Source organism: Protopterus annectens, chromosome 6.part0 (genome assembly GCF_019279795.1).
Source record: "Protopterus annectens isolate FY-2018-M chromosome 6.part0, PAN1.0, whole genome shotgun sequence".
In the NCBI taxonomy this organism is placed as follows: Eukaryota; Metazoa; Chordata; order Ceratodontiformes; family Protopteridae; genus Protopterus; species Protopterus annectens.
The window spans coordinates 1345196870-1345210762 of NC_056737.1; the positions used below are offsets into that span (position 1 = coordinate 1345196870).

Genomic DNA, 13893 nt, shown 5'->3' on the forward strand with positions numbered 1-13893 from the left:
AACACCCTTGCTTTTGGAAATATACTTAGATATCACACATTTGGATTAAGTATAAATCGCCTTACATGGTTTTACTGTTATAATATTGCAATAACCATGAAAGTGTACAAAACACTTTCCACTCAGTAACAAGCGCTCACACCAGTCAAATAAACCTACAGTAGATAAAACAGACATAATTACACATCCCACAAAATCTAACAAAACCAAAACTACCTCACAAGCACTCCACTAGCAAAACCAAAAACACATACTTCTTAACAGAAAAAAAAAATTAAATCAGTGAAACGAACTGTCAGATTCCTTTTTTCTGCAAAACAGTAAATTGATGAACTGTGTGAAACCTGATATCACATATTAAGACAGGAAGAAATGCCAAAAAGTAAAGTGTGACTTTATATAAGAACTAAAAAGTAGTCGTAGTAATTCAGAGGTGGAAAATTCTGAAGAGCCACCAAGATGCTAGGGTGTATGGAAAAGGCTGAGTTCTTGAAAGTTTGTATGACTGTTTCAAATCAAATAAACCAACTCTAAATAGTGCAGTTCTATTTACTCAATTTAAGTGTAACCATTTAACGATTTTAATTATGGCTTAGATCTGACATAGCTATTGCATGCACAGCCCATTTTTTTATGTACATGCATCTTTGTTATTAGCATGGGAGCCTGCATTGTCCTTTCTTCTGAATGTTTAAATTTAAAAATGTGTATTTGCCAGTTAGAGTTCCAAGATCCATTCAGGATTTTGTTTGTTTCAAGTCAGTGAACAATACAACTTGTTCATGGTTTATTCCATAGAAGAGTAAAATTGTAGCTACATTCTGTAAAATGATACATAAAGTATGTTTAAATCACTAATCAGCAGTACTTCTAATGCCACAAGTATCAGCAGATTCATGCGGTAGTGTTGTTGCCTCACAGTAAGACGCTGTCCAGTTCGATTCTCAGCTAGAGCGTCTTCTGCGTGGAGACATGCATGAATAGGGCGTACCTTCGTTGAAGGTTGTGCGTCAGGGCTGGTAACTTGGCACATAAAAATCAACTACCAATCATTAGCGGACCGGAGTTCTGCTGTGGCGACCCCTAACCGGGGAAAGCCGAAAGACACAACAACAACAATCAGCAGATTCATTCCTACTGAAATAGTCATGGGATGGCAGTCTAATATAAGGAACTGCATAAAGTGCTAAAAAATCTCCATTAGGCCTGGTATGTTCCATTGTTTACAACTTGTACAACTCTGTCACCCTATACTATTTTCCCATGCTTAACAAGTAATTATTAAAACTTATTTTTGCACAATTAACTCTTCCCATCTTTGAGAAATAAGATAAATGTCTATAACTACAAAAGGTGTTGAAGATAAAGCAAACTAAAACAGTTTATTACATAAATGTGGGACAGGACTTGTCAAATGCCTCATAAATAGTGCAGGTTGCAGAAGAATGCTTTGTGTTTTACTCGTTTTGAGTCTTAAAGTTCATGTTCTTCGCATTTCCACAAGGAAAGGGTTTGTCACATGTTCAGTGTTAAGAATTATTTTAACTGTTATCTATGGTAAATATTACTAAATCAAATTAATTTATCCAAGAAAAGTTTTATAACTACAAAGAAATACATTGGACCTTCCTGTAAGTGCCCTACTTGATCTTGTTAGTAAGCTATTGGTAAGTGTTCCACATTTTGCCCGTTTGCTACACATTCTGGAGGTCGCAGTTTAAGAGATATTTACAGAAGACATATTAATGCAAGTGGTAGGGTCTGGCTGCATTCCCATGGCAGAATGTGATAATGCTCTGCTGTCATATTGAATATACTGAAGACAGGTTAAGGGGGTCAGTGATAACTTGTAAATCATTTTCAGGATAAGCCACAATTGGTTAAACTCTGTAGTTCTTTTTTGTCCAAATGTAATGATGTTAAGTTGTCAATCTCGCCTTCATTCTTGCTGGATGGGTTCGGAGCCGATCCTCGGCTCCGACTCGGCACTTGCTTTAGCTCGAGAACTCCTTTTACCAGCTCGAGGCAACCCTATATCCCATGATGCAAGGCGGAACTACCTCAGATCTCGTTTGCCGCTTAGCGAAAGAGGTCTCCTTTGCCAGCTGAGGTAAGTTTTTTCTTGTAAAAGAAGAAAAAGTTTAGTTAGGGGTTTATTTTTTCCCTTAGTGTTAGTTTAGCCTGTACTTGATTACAGCCCACCCTATTCCCTTCCTTTTAAACTTTTATAAATAGTTTTCTGTTTAAAGTTTTAGTCAGGCCTAGTTCCCCAAGCCTTCCTGTGTGTCTGTGTAAGGAATTAATTGGTGTGTTTGTGGGGACTGTTTGTGTTTCCCTTCTAGGATGTCAAAAGAAGGCAAGGTCTCAGGCTTCAAGAAGTGTGACCAGTGCTGTCAGACAATGTCTCTGACAGATGGTCACACTTCTTGTGTTTATTGCCTGGGGCCTTTGCACCTGCAGGACTCCTATGCGTTGTGCCATGCTTTTAGCCAGAGAGTCCTGCAGGAAAGGAGGAACAAATTAATCCTCCGAGGTTTACTTAAACCTGAAGGTTCTCCTCCTAAGTCAGGGGCAGGAAAACCTCTTAAGCCACCGAAGGTTCAGGCTACAGTGTCCAAGCCTCCTCCGGTGGCTCCGGCTCCGTCGGAGCAGATATCGGCTCCGGCTGGAGTCGATACTTCTTCTGTTAGAGTAGTGGGTTCGGTGCCGACCGGCTCCGATACCCTGACTACTGTGGCCTTGTCGGCTCGGCTGGAGCCGACACTTTATCCAGCATCGGGCCGAGATATCCTCGGCTCCATCTGGGGTTCAAGGGACTTCGGCTCCGATGGCTTCGACCGTAAGAGATCCCGGTCCCCTTCTATACTAAGTATTCACTCGGCTCCGGGTCTCCTCTTTTGTCGGAGCGGAGCCATCGGAGCCGATCTTGAGATCTTCCAGGCTGTCTGACCACGATTTGGAGAGGGTGGTAAGCAGGCTGTTGAAGTCTCAGGCACTGGCCCAAATGCTCCATAGCCCGTCTCAACAGACTTGGCTATAGCCCGATTCTTGAGATTCCTCCTCCGACTCCACACCAGAGTTCGGGCGGAGCTTCTTGGGACAGCGACTGTTTCGATGCGGAGCCGATACATCCTTCGGCTCCGTCGTCTTCGGCTCGATCTCCTCCTTGAGACCTTCCTTGGAGGGATCCGGTCGTCGGGTTTCCACTGTCGGCTCCGAGGGGCTAGTGGCATCGGACCCTTGTCCGACCCCGCTCTCCCTCTCAGGCTTCGGCTTTGGTAAGCTCGGCGCCGACATCGGCCTCGGAGCCTTCTCTCTCCTTGGAGCCGACCATTCCCGTTTCTTCGGAGCGGGTGTGTTCCGGTCTCCAGGGAGAGGAGCCTTTGAGGTGATGAGGAGTGTCCTGGCCTCTGAGCCTGGTCAACGGTCTATCCCTCTAGCTCCTCCCTCATCAGTGCCTGCAGATGCCTCTTGCCAGCCTCTTGCTCTCAGGCCCAGGGATCCATCGCCCCAGGTTTCCCCACTGGGAATTTCCTCCTCTTCCGAGGTTTCTCCTGATCCTGCAGGGGAACCCCCTCGGAAGAGGACGGGTAAGAGGAAACACACAGACTACCCTGAGTCTACTACATCTGATACCGACTTAGATGAGTCGGAGGGTTCCCCACGGTCCCCCTCTGAGGATGTCTCCTTTTCAGACATCCTTGAGCTCCTCAAACAGAGGGGGAATTGGCCCTCCATTGACCCCTCCGAGGATGAGTCGGTATACCTGGAGGCTTTTGGATCCCGACCCTCCACCTCCTGGGTGTCTCCGCCTTTCGACCCACTCATGCAGGTAGTGGCTCGGAAGGCGTGGGCGGCTCCAGATTCTGTGGAACCTGTCCCCAGGAGACCATCCAAGTTCATCACGGCCCCTTCGGAGAAACAGTTCTTGTCCAAAGGTGTCTCTGTGGATGCTATGGTGGTGGCGGCGGCCACTAAGAAGGAACTGGCGGATCCTTCAGTGCCTGTCCATCCTCCTAATAAGGATTCTAGGACCATGGACAGGTATGGAAAGCGGATGTTTTCTTCAGCGACCTTTGCTATGCGTTCGCTGAATTACCTTTGTCACTTCACCAGGCTTCAACGAGATATTCTCAAGGAACTGGGAGAAGTTGTCCAGGATCCTTCTGCTGCTGGGGCTCAGGAAAAGATTGCCTCACAGCTTGCTATCCTGAATTCCATATCTAACTCCTCTATGCGGCTCATATCTTATGCAGCCGATGGAGCGAGCAGGGCCGCAGGCACAGGGGTTGCTCTTGAACGACAAGCCTGGATGCGGCTGTGTAATTTTGCGGACCCCTTTAAGGCGTCCTTCACCAACACCCCCTTTGACGGTTCGGCTTTGTTCGGGCCTCAGGTGAAGGATACTTTGACCAGATGTGAGCAGGACGGTAAAACTCTTTCTGCCGTTGGAGTCCAGTTTTCCACTCCTTCTAGACCATACCCCAAGGGTCAGAAAGGGGGGAAGATGTGGTACGGTAAAGCCCAAGGAGCTACACCGGACACACGTGGTCAGTTTACCCCAGAGGCAGAGGGGTAACAATAATAGGCCGCCCTAGAGGCAGGGGGTCCTCAGAACCAGGGCAACAGGGAGTCTCTTCCTGAGAAGCCCTTTCAGCATCCCTGAGGTGTTGCCCGACTGTCCACCCTTGGAGGCAGTCGGGGGAAGAATTTCGCTGTACCCAGTAGCCTGGCAATCCCTATCCCAAGAGAAGTGGGTACAGTCGATCATATCCGAGGGTTACAAAATTCCCTTTGAAAGGTTTCCCGTACCTCTACAATCCCTTCCAGACATCTCACCCGGTCAAAGGGATTTGGCAAGACAGGAAGTTTCAAAACTCCTGGAAAAAAGAGCCATCCAGACAGTGCCGGCAGACCAAGTAGGATCCGGCTTCTACTCAAGATTCTTTTTGGTCCCCAAAGGACGGGAGATTGGAGACCAATACTAGACCTAAGCAGACTAAACAAGTCTGTCAAAAAGGCAAGATTCGGATGGTCACGCTGCAATCCATTCTGCCCTTTCTGGGCAAGGACAACTGGATGTGCTCTATAGACCTTCAAGATGCGTACTATCACATAAAGATTCACAGATGCTCCAGAAGGTTTCTCCGCTTTCGGCTGGGAGCCAGTCATTACCAATTCAGAGCACTGCCCTTTGGCCTCACTTCAGCCCCAGAGTGTTCACCAAATGCATGGCAGTGGTCACAGCTCACCTGAGACGTCGAGGATTCCAGGTGTTTCCTTATTTGGACGACTGGCTCCTCTCCGCCACCTCCAAGCATCAGCTTCTTCGGTCCAGAGACTACACCCTACAGCTTTGCAAGAGACTAGGAATTTCGGTAAATTTCAAGAATCCTCTCTGCTGCCTTGCCAATCTATCACCTTTATAGGCGCAGAGTTAAATACCGTCAAAATGTTAGCCAGGCTAACAGATCAAAGGATTCTGGACATCCAGAAATTTGTTCAGCTTCTGTTACTAAGCAACAAGATCAAAGCCAGGTTGGTCTTGAAAGTTCTAGGCCTAATGGCTGCGGCCATTGTTCTTCTTCCACTGGCTCGCTTCCACATGCGTCTCCTGCAGTGGATGTTATTCATGCAGTGGTCGTACCACGATCTGCCCATGAGACACGAAATCTTGGTAACACAGTCGTGCAGGGCTCATCTACGATGGTGGATATCTTCCCCTCTTCTTCATCAGGGCCGACCCTTTGTTCCCCCTCCTCCAGTTGCCACAGTCACCACGGATGCCTCCCTGATCGGGTGGGGGGGGCATTATCAGGGCAGGATGGTCCACGGGACGTGGCAACCCATAGAATACCACCTGCACATAAATGTCCTGGAGATGAGAGCAGTGCTTTTGACGTTGCAAGCCCTCGGCGACTTTCTTCCCACGGGACTATTGCAGTACAGACGGACAACATGTCCGTGGTCTGGTACATCAACAAACAGGGCGGAACCAGGTCCTATCCCTTATGTCGAAGCTGTCAGACTTTGGCAATGGGCGATCTCTTCTCAACGGTTTCTGATAGCAACGCACATCCCGGCAGGTCCAACCTATTGGCGGACAGGCTAAGCAGATCTATTCTGATGCCTCACGGTGGTCTCTCAATCAATCTGTAGTGGATCAGATTTTTCTGAAGTGGGGCACCCTTGTTGCGATCTTTTCGCTACCCTCAAAACAGCAAGTGCCCAGATTACTTCACACTTTTTCCCCTTCCAGGCCAACCATTGAGAGACTCTCTAACCCAGGATTGGCCTCGGCGACTTCTTTATGCTTTTCCTCCCTTTCCATTGATTCCACAAGTCATTCAGAAAGCCACCGTTTTGAGAGCCAAATTGATCCTCATTGCTCCATATTGGCCTCGACAAATTTGGTTTCCGTCTCTACATCATCATCTTCTGGTGCAGCCCTGGCATCTGGACCCAGTTCCGGATCTTTTGATCCACCAGTCGGGTCAGCAGCACCGGGCCATTCATTCTCTCAACCTCACTGCTTGGTTGCTCCACTTCCTTCCCTAGCCAGGCTACCAATGATTTCTGACTCAGTCAGAGACATTTTAGTGTCTTCTTTAAAGTCGTCCACTAGAACTATTTATGCTAGCAAGTGGCGGCGTTTTTTTGGGCAAACGCCAGAAATATTGATCCTTTTACGCTCCTGTACATTCTGTTTTGGATTTCCTGGCGGAGGTTTTTCATTCAGGATCTTCGTCATCTACAGTCAAAGTTCAACTGGCTGCTATTTCCAAGTATCATGTTGGCTTGCATGACAATAACATCATGTCTCATAGGTTATGCAAGGCCTTTTTAAGAGGAGTTTTCTCCTAAAACCCCCTGTGAAACATCCTCCTCCACAATGGGATCTAAACTTAATGTTGGCATCCCTAATTCTACCTCCTTCGAACCGTCTGCTACGTGTTCTTTAAAGTTATTGACGTGGAAAACTATATTTTTGCTGGCTGTTACTTCTGCAAGAAGAGTTTCTGAGATTCAGGCCCTCTGTATTCGTTCTCCTTATCTGGTTTTTCATAAGGATAGGGTTTCGCTTAGAACTAACCCTTCCTTTCTTCCCAAGGTTGTATCTCAAACCAATATTAACCAATCTATTGATCTACCAGTTTTCTTTCCTAACTATTCTGACAGAGCTGAACAGAAGCTGCATTTTTGGATGTTCATCGTCAGCTCAGGTACTACTTGCATAGGACTAAACAAATTAGAAAATCAGACCAATTGTTTGTCTCCTATGCAGAAAACAGGTTAGGTCTTCCAGTTTCTAAAGTGACCTTATCTAGATGGTTGACTTCCACCATTTCCTATGTGTACTCTCTAAGGGGCAAACAACTATCTTCTAAGCCAAAAGCACATTCGACCAGGAGTCTATCCACTTCGGTAGCCTTTCAGGATAGACTTCCCATTGACACTATTTGTGCAGCAGCTACTTGGGCCACGCCTCATACCTTTGTGTCTCATTACAAGTTGGATTTGGCCTCCAGAGATAGGGCCAGTTTTGGTTCCACAGTTCTCAAGAGTCTGTTCCATTGAGCCACCTACAGGTGCTAGGGACGCGGTCCCATCCAGCAAGAATGAAGGCGAGATTGACAACTTAACATTTAGAAGTTATGTACCTACCATAACGTTCCATGTTAGTTGTCTTCTCTGCCTTCTTTCTTGCGTCCTCCCTCCTTCCCCTGGCCTGGACAGATCTTGGAGAGTTCCTATTAGATTGCTTCCTCTGGAGCATTGTTATGAGGACTTCTTTTAGGAACCATGGTTCCTAATTATATTAGGATAGTCTTTAGCAGGGTCAGTTAGCTGCCAAACGAGATCTGAGGTAGTTCAGCCTTGCATCATGGGATATAGGGTTGCCTCGAGCTGGTAAAAGGAGTTCTCGAGCTAAAGCAAGTGCCGAGTCGGAGCCGAGGATCGGCTCCGAACCCATCCAGCAAGAAAGAAGGCGAGAGAAGACAACTAACATGGAACGTTATGGTAGGTACATAACTTCTAATTTTATCTCTTCACAGTAATTTTATGTGAGTGGTAATCCAGCATTATTAAAGAGAAGCAGTTTGCCATATCAGTTAGTTTTAGTATTCCAAACCCTGGCACTGAATCATTTTATGACAAGGACAAGTCACATGATTACTAAAAGTCACACCCTTTGGTTTCAGATGTAGGAAAGTCCAACGTAGAGTCCATTTGGGTCTTAGTAGAAGTGCCAGTGACTAAAGAGATATAGCACATTCATCTTTGATGATGTAAGATCAAAAGGCTGTAGGTTCTATTCCCATTGCAGATGGCTGGGTTTATTTTCTAGCATTAAGGGTATGCTACACTCCTGAGTGTGCTGTCATGTCTTTTCAAAGAGTTGTTAAACTGTGATTCCCATCTGCCTGGGTTGGCAGTAGCTGTAATGGAGGTTACAGATCCTATGGCAATTAAAACAAAGAGTATCGGAATTTCCACAGTGTCCTGGCAAAAATTTGCATAGTTAGTAAGAATGCCACCATGGGCCTCCACTGAAAAGAGGCCACTGGCCTACTTGGACTAACCCAGTCAAGAAAGGGTAAATTAAATATTTAATTAATGGTTTCTTAGAAACAGTGGATTAGTTTACATATCCAAAAGATGTAGATTGCGGCCCTTGTGCTGTTTTTACATTTCAAATATGAATGAATAAATGACGTGCCGAATATGTTCGCCATTGAATTATATGCTAAACCATTGAATTATATGCCTCTAGGAAGGTCGTTGTGCCTTCTAGGATATTTCATAGTTCTATCACAGTGCAATGGATTGCCATTGAATGTGTTTACTAATTTACTAAAAGTAAATGTCAGCCTCGTGGGATGACAAACTTGTGCACTGCAGACATTAAGTTCTTTATAGCAGCAGTTCTTTCAGTCATTGCCTTTGAAAAGCTGGTTGGTTATCTTTTAAACTGAGACTAATCTTAATCCCATGATTACTAACCTTTTTTTCCAGTGGACTGTCCATGGATTACTGACTATTTTTGTTTTTTGTGTATATGTAAAGGGCCTTATCTGTTAAGTAGTTCAGCATTTTCATGTAATTTTCAGAGAACATAAGCAGATTAATTGTCTGTAAAACACCATTAGATTAGTTCCTACCCTCAAGGGAAAAAGGTCAGCTACATATTTAGTTTTAATGAAGAAAAAGCAATTTTAAATGTCAAGTTTGTATACTTTGACATATTGAAAGAAGGAAATATCATTTTCACACAGAAATGCACTACTGCTGCTTTTCTAGTGAGCAATGAAGTAATTTGTCACACTTGGTGTTCCCTGTTTTGCTTTGAGTGAGTTGCGATGGCATTATTATTTAGCATAAAAGTAACTGTTGTGTTTTCTTAGTGGAATTATTTAATTCCTAACTGAATTTGTCAGGGCAGAGCTACTTTTGGCATTCCTGAACTTTTTTCTTTGAAACTCCATCCCCTCTTGTCTTATTGTTAAATGGTGCTAGAGTAGAGCCGACAATGTTGAAGAATGGCAGGCTTTTTTTCAGAGATTTGCTCATATTTTCCTGGGCTTCAGCTGTGGCAGGATAAAAAAACACACTCATATTCAGTTTTGTAATCTAACTAGCTATGTTTCGTACTGCTATTTCTTCAGAAATTTTTAAAAAAGTTCACATTACATAAAAAGCTTTTTAGTAATGCACCAAATTGCATTCCCTTGTCCAAGAACATGTGTGTGTGTGTGCGTGTGCTTGTATGAGGCACTGGATCTATTACTAGGATTATTACAGTATTCTGTATGTATTTCATATTCGTAGCTAATTTTCAAGCAGATCCATACTGTTTACTGACTTCTTCCCTACGTTACCCTTGAACAATGGTGATATCAGTAAGTGCAACTAGGTTCATAGCTTAGTACTAAGCTAACTGCCCTTGTGAGACATTTTAAGCTTAGCCAGTTATCCCTTGTGAGACTCAAACCCTGCACCTTGTGTTTGTAAGGCAAACATCTTAACCATTAGGCCACTCTCCCAACCCCAAACAAGGCCTATGTGTGGAAAAAGCCACCCTTGCAGGGGGCACCCGGATTTAAATCAGGGACCTCTTGATCTGCAGTCAAATGCTCTACCACTGAGCTATACCCCCATTTGACTAAAAATGACAGCATTCTGTTTTTAATAGGTTAGCTCTAGGCTAACTGCCCTTGTGGGCCATTTTTTAAGCCTAGCCAGTTACCCCATGTGAGAATCAAACCCTGCACCTTGTGTCTGTAAGGTAAACATCTTAACCATTATGTCAACCTCCAATCCCTACTACAAAATGAAATTAATACATTCACCTATTTCAATTATATACATTTCATTTAATAAGCAGAGACAAAAGAAATTCATTACATACTAGCGGAGGTTGTAGAACCCTTACTGCAATAGCAGCCTTAGGTCAACTGGTGCCCTAGGCAAAAGGGCTCCACAGTGCCCACCACCACACCACCCAATGCCCCCATCCTGGTCTGCCTACACCAAATAAACACTGAAAAAGTGCCCCTGCTAGAGCGGTGCCCTAGGCGGCCGCCTAGTTGGCCTATAGCCAAGTCTGGCTCTGCCTTACTGTTCGTGATTTCCCAAATGTCTTTTGGTATGATATGGAGAAAGCAACACAGCCTCATCAACATCACTGTTGTCTGAAGTTTCTGGTAAACTCAAGTAAGGGTCATCTTTGTAAACATTTAGAACTCCAACATCAAAAATGAAATGAACAACTGGGATGCCACTGCTGTTACTAGAAAAAAATACCATTTTTTCAGAATTGCTTTTATGTACTGAACTGACAGCCTTAGTGGAATGTCTTATGTGACATCAAAGGTTGGAAGGCATTCTACAGAGAGTTCCTTGGAGGTGGAGCATTTCACATGGAAAAATAACAGTAAAATGTGGAAAAATTTTCACAAACCGTAAAGTAATTATGGTGAAATCACAGAAGGAGGTCTTACAATAGTAAAACAACCATGAATGTAGGAAAAGTGACAAATAACTTTAAAATTGTGTAACTAGAATCCCCTTAAATATATTCCACTTGATGAAGCAACATTACAGTGTAACCAAACATTTCTTAGTATTCTAAACAAAGTGGCACAGGAGTGAAAATAAACCATGCCCCATGGCTTAGGCATTCAGACAAAAAAAATGGATGAGGAATAGGCCTTGTCAACATGGTTAAAACATAAAAAACAGCAGAGTCACCAAACTGCCAAACAGCTTTGAAATCTAACTAAAAGAAAGTAACTGAAGACAAAAAATACTTCCTATGCTACAAAATACAAACCCAAACAAATTTATTGTGTAAATCATTGAATAAATTGCATCACACAGGTAGGACCAAAGAGCAGACTCCCTCCCTCCTGAAACTGGTGCCATTGGCTTCAATACCTACTTTATCTAAACCACCAGCAACCTCATTACTAGTAACAGCACCAACTACGTGATCAACAACCTGTACCCAACTCCCCCAAAATACCAGTTTCACCCTAAAACCAATCCCCACAGACAAAAAACTGCTCTAAAAATTAAACTTGCATCTCTTGCTGCAGTCACTCCATGTGAAAGCATAGCCAGTTTCCTTTCTTTTGCAGCAGTTCCATCCAAGAACAGGTACATTCCTGCTATCTGGAAAATATTCTGCAACCTGCCACAACATAAAGTGGGCAACCCTAAAGGAATGTTCAGCTATTATCCAAGTGCCATCCTTCTACCCATTTATAAATCCGTAAGAAATGTGTCCATGCACAATTGCTCCAGTATCTGTTAAAGAAAATGTTAACCCTACATACTGTGGCTTCACCCAGTCAGAGCACTGCAACATCACTTCTGGACTTCATGAATACTGTCAATCTCAGTGGAAACAATAATAAATTAGACTACGCTCTATTCTTAGATCCCTCAAAAGCATATCTCTCAATCTCTTACAGAAAGAAATCTGGACAAAGCCATATACAAAAGTGGGACAAAGGCCCAAAAATAGGGACACGTTTTAAATATTGCTATTACAAACTTAGAAAGTTGACAGAATAACAGGTTTTGCATTATGAATTTTCTGAAGGATGGGAAGTCTGAAACTCAAAATGTCATTATTTTCAAACTTCAGTCTTTAATAATTTGCCAGGAAACCACAATTTTATGAAAAACAGACCAAAAATATGAGGCACAAATCTGAACATTCTACAAAAGTCTGTACATTTGAGAGGTATGCTCAAAAGCATTCAACACCATCTCACACAGCATACTCCTTCAAAGCCTAAAACTGGTAGAGCTCTCAACCTCAGTCCTACAGTAGTTGAGTTCGCTATCTTTTAAACAGACACCGAACTGTCAAGTGGGAGTCGCAGCTCTCCTCCTTTCTGTCAGTTGCAATAAAAGTACAGTAGGGTTCAGTCTTAGGGCTTTTATTTTTCGGTATTTTTATAATTGACCTTCAGGCAGACTCTTATCATGCCATGTTACAGTTTTCAGATAACTTGATGCTGATCTGTACAGCAGAATTAGCAGATTGCAGCCAAAACAATTAAAAATCATTTTCCTCCATTGAATCCTTTCTTAACTCCCAACTACTGCTAAATCCTCAAAAGATCAAATTATACAATGATACTAAGCCAGACCTAACTGTCATTTTCTTAAACAACCCCCAGAACTAACTAGTTACTCATCCCAAACTTCCTCATTGACCATAACCTAAAATTTGACTTGCACATACAAGCAGTAAAAAGACATCTGAAACTCAGGACCCTATACTGCATGACAATAGATTTCTGACTTGAAGACAGCACAAAAAAGCCTAAAGCCTGTGCCTTCCTACTTCAAGCAATACATTGTCTCACCCATGTATGCTAATCTTCACTCCAACTCCAGCATTTCTGCTAAACTAGAGCACTGCTTCAATGAAACTGCAGAGTTTGCATGCAACCTTCCCAATAGGTTTCATCAGTGTGTAGCCCTCCAAAATCTCAAATGGCTAGAAGTACCTCATTATCTCAGTAACACCCAGCTGCTTATGGCACTCAGTGTAGTGTATAAACCAAACAAGTATCCCGGTCTAAAAAATGTCCTCATAACATACATACCAATAAGAAGTCCATGATCTACATACATATCCTTTTTAAGCATACACAAAGCTAACAGTTCAACAGATGAAGCCCTTCATGGCAACTACATCTCCAGAATATGGAAAACTCTCATCTAAACCTAAGACTCACTGACATCCTTTCTTCATTCAAAACACAATTGAAAATCCACCTAACAGACTTATGGCTACGTTGTAACACACCAGGATAATCCCAACGTCCCCCTCCATTTGCCTTCCCTTACTTACCTCATTGTCTATCATGGCATTAGGTAAGCCTGGTGGAATAATCAGGAGTCTCCTGTGTATATAAATTATACACAATAAAAATCTTTAGTAATTAAATCTATCCATTAGGCAAGTACTTCTATACAGAGTAACTCTAACTGTACTGGAATTAACTATACTTACTTTAAATACACTAACAGTAATTGTTTAGAAAATGGTTTCACCTGTATATGCTGTTGTTTCTGTCAGTATTTATTTTTGTTTAATAAGTAAATAAGATTGCAATGTACAGATTACCATGAATGAGTGCCATAGATTTAAATACTTGTTTTATGATTGTTTCATATATTGTTTTGTGTTTATGTTCATGTTTTATGACCGTGTTTCATATATTGTAAGTCTGGAGATTTTCTCCCTGGTTTTCTGCTGAAAAGGGGTTCCTTCCATGCCCATTCTGGCCTTCCCTGTTAACAAATGCAAGTACATTATACAGATATACATACACTTTATTTTAAGGCATTAAGTCATAACAGTATTAT

General features: G+C 43.0%; 1 protein-coding gene and 1 non-coding gene across 3 annotated transcripts in view; one reads left to right on the forward strand and one right to left on the reverse strand.

Moving 5' to 3' along the window:
- Positions 1-13893, forward strand: part of PDIA5 (protein disulfide isomerase family A member 5) — a 2083676-nt gene that overhangs the window by 1533895 nt on the left and 535888 nt on the right. The window lies entirely within an intron of this gene.
- Positions 10088-10159, reverse strand: TRNAC-GCA. The gene has a single exon. It is a non-coding gene; the product is annotated as a tRNA-Cys (tRNA).